General features: G+C 29.9%; 1 protein-coding gene across 1 annotated transcript in view; it reads left to right on the forward strand.

The window, feature by feature from the left end:
• LOC105292456 (adhesion G protein-coupled receptor L3) overlaps positions 1-2590 on the forward strand; it is a 610351-nt gene that overhangs the window by 533163 nt on the left and 74598 nt on the right. The window lies entirely within an intron of this gene.

Here is a 2590-nt window from a genome sequence, read left to right on the forward strand (position 1 = left end):
GTTATAAAGTTATCTAAATAAGTCCTGCTCAAAGTGTTATCTGACATCGATGCCTGTCTGCAATGTGTTTATTACTGATCTGCAATGAATAAGTTCAGAAATTGAGAACGTTTAGAAACAGCAAATTGATAAAGTATTTATAATCTAACAATTAAAACCGGAACTTATATTTTGTATGTCTGTGCTTTTAGTTTTTCCTTTTCATTTTTCTTGTAAATCATTTTGTGATTTTAAAAGTGTCATTCCACAATAAATTTGTAATTTAGCAACAACAAGAAATCTGGATAGTATAAGAAGGACTGATTTAATTGGTTGGTTTTTGGATGACACAAAATGTTTTCTGTCCTTGAATAGTTCTGTCCACAGTCTATAATGGCTATTAATTTAGTGTGAATAGAGATAATGTGACATCATGAAACAAAACAAAGCAAAAAGTAAAAAGACATAACCACAGTGTCATTTTAACACTTAATTTTGGGTCCACAGGGCAGGCACATCATGGACAGATATCATACATCTCTCCACCAATTCACCTTGACTCGGAGCTGGAAAGACCCCCTGTTAGAGGTGAGTTTTTTGTTTTTTTGTTTTTTCCTTAATTTAAAGAAAAAAGAACTCCATTATTTCGTGAAGGTAATTAATTAAATTAAAGATGGTTGTAAATATGTATTTTACAATGCAGTACCTGTTTAAAAAGCAGGGAGAAATAGTGTGTTAGAAATCTAATGATAGAATGAATAAGTCTTATTTATAAACTAAAATGTGAAATATTGTCCTGAAAAGTTTGTAAACCAAAATAAGAAATAGGAATACATAGTGGTTCAACTAGTGTAAGCTTTGTTGAAAACCAACCCAGATTTAGAGATTAGCAATAACCATTTTATTTTTATTAGAACTTATTTTCTCTATTATTCTGTTTTTTTTATAAATTAAGATGTCAACCCAAGTCATATTGATAGATATATTTCCTTACAAATTGATAATTTATATTTTATTATTTTAAAATCATTTTAGTATTACTATCATTTAATTTTAAAATGTGTAAATTATAATTATGTATTTTAAATTGATGCCACCTGTTTAAAGATGTTTTTTAAAGTGAGTCATACAAAATAAAAGTAACATTCATAATTTCATAATCTAAATACATAATTTATCTTTCTGGTTTTAAGAAATACTTATTGATGCTTTTCAAAATGTTTTATAATGTTAAAAGCTGATGTAATATAGATGTCTTTAATTTTTATAAATTCCAAATATCCTAAGATTAATTTTTCAGTCTGAAGTAATACAGTATATTTTCTTATACCTTCAAAAGTATTAATTACTTGATATAATAAAAGTAATTAGGTTTGACTTTTATGAGCATGTTTTCTATACATGCTAGTTATTCTGCCAGAAGTTTTTTTTTTTTTTTTTTAGCTTTTCTTTTCTACCCATTAAGCTTCTACCAGTGTTTCAAGGCTCTTCTTTATCTGTTAAGCGTTCTCTGACTACGTACTAGGAAGGAGCCAAATGAATGCCTCTATTCTCCAAATGTTCCGTGCTTGCCTCTATTTTTATACATAAGACAGTGTATTTTATTTTTTATTGTGCATGTTTTCCTTTCTCTTCCCTAAGATCCTTGAGGACAAAAAGTGTCATAATTACTATTTCTCTTCCAGCAACCTGTCTATGGTTGGCACATAGTAGGCACTCATAAAATAATTTCTAAGTGACTTAAATTGAAGGTGACAATCTAGATTTTGAAAGTTGCATTCTCATTTTTCAAGGAGAAAAGGGATCGGGGAAAATAAAGGAATCCCACGAAGAGGAAGCAGAATGAACCAAAATGTGAATATGTGAAAGTTGTGATATTTTTAAAGAAATACTCTGGGTGCTCAGTAAAATGGTAGCAGTTCTAGTGGAAGAGACTAGAAAGATGTAATAAGGCAGATTTTGAAGGATTCTGTATTCCATGCCAAAGAGTTTGTATTTTATCCTGGAAAAAAATTCTTGGATTTTTTTTTAAATTTATTACTTTTTTAATACAGATTTTTTTATTATTATTTTGGTGGCATTGATTATTGACACTCAATAAGTTTCAGGTGTACAATTTAGCAGTAAGGCATATATATATCGCATTGTGTTGAAATATTTTTAATTTTTAATTTTTTTTTCTTCAGTCAGTGGGTTGTTATAACATCATTTCTAGATATGAGAAAAATATATCTGAAGTCAGAGTGGATGATGAGAGATTGGCAGAGAGAGGCTGTTTCAGTAGTACAGGAAAAGATGACTGGAAAATTAGTTAGTGATATGTCAGCAGCAATGACAAAGTCTGAGAAATAGTTTGAAGAGACATGGCATTTAGCTGAGCAGAACAAGGAAATGAGTGGAAATGCCTCTAAGATTCTTATATTACTTAACAGCTTGGATGCTTATGACATCATCCCTCACCAAGAGGAATAGATGAATTTTAAATTGATAGATTGTTTTAGGTATGTTAATTCTTAGTAGAATGTTGTTTGGCTGAGACTAGATGTTTAGTAGTTAGCAGGATGGCTGCTTTTGGAGGGGAGGGTGCTCAAATGTATGGTAGTTACCTCAG

The sequence above is a fragment of the Pteropus vampyrus genome, unplaced genomic scaffold (genome assembly GCF_000151845.1).
Source record: "Pteropus vampyrus isolate Shadow unplaced genomic scaffold, Pvam_2.0 Scaffold57, whole genome shotgun sequence".
Lineage (NCBI taxonomy): Eukaryota > Metazoa > Chordata > Mammalia > Chiroptera > Pteropodidae > Pteropus > Pteropus vampyrus.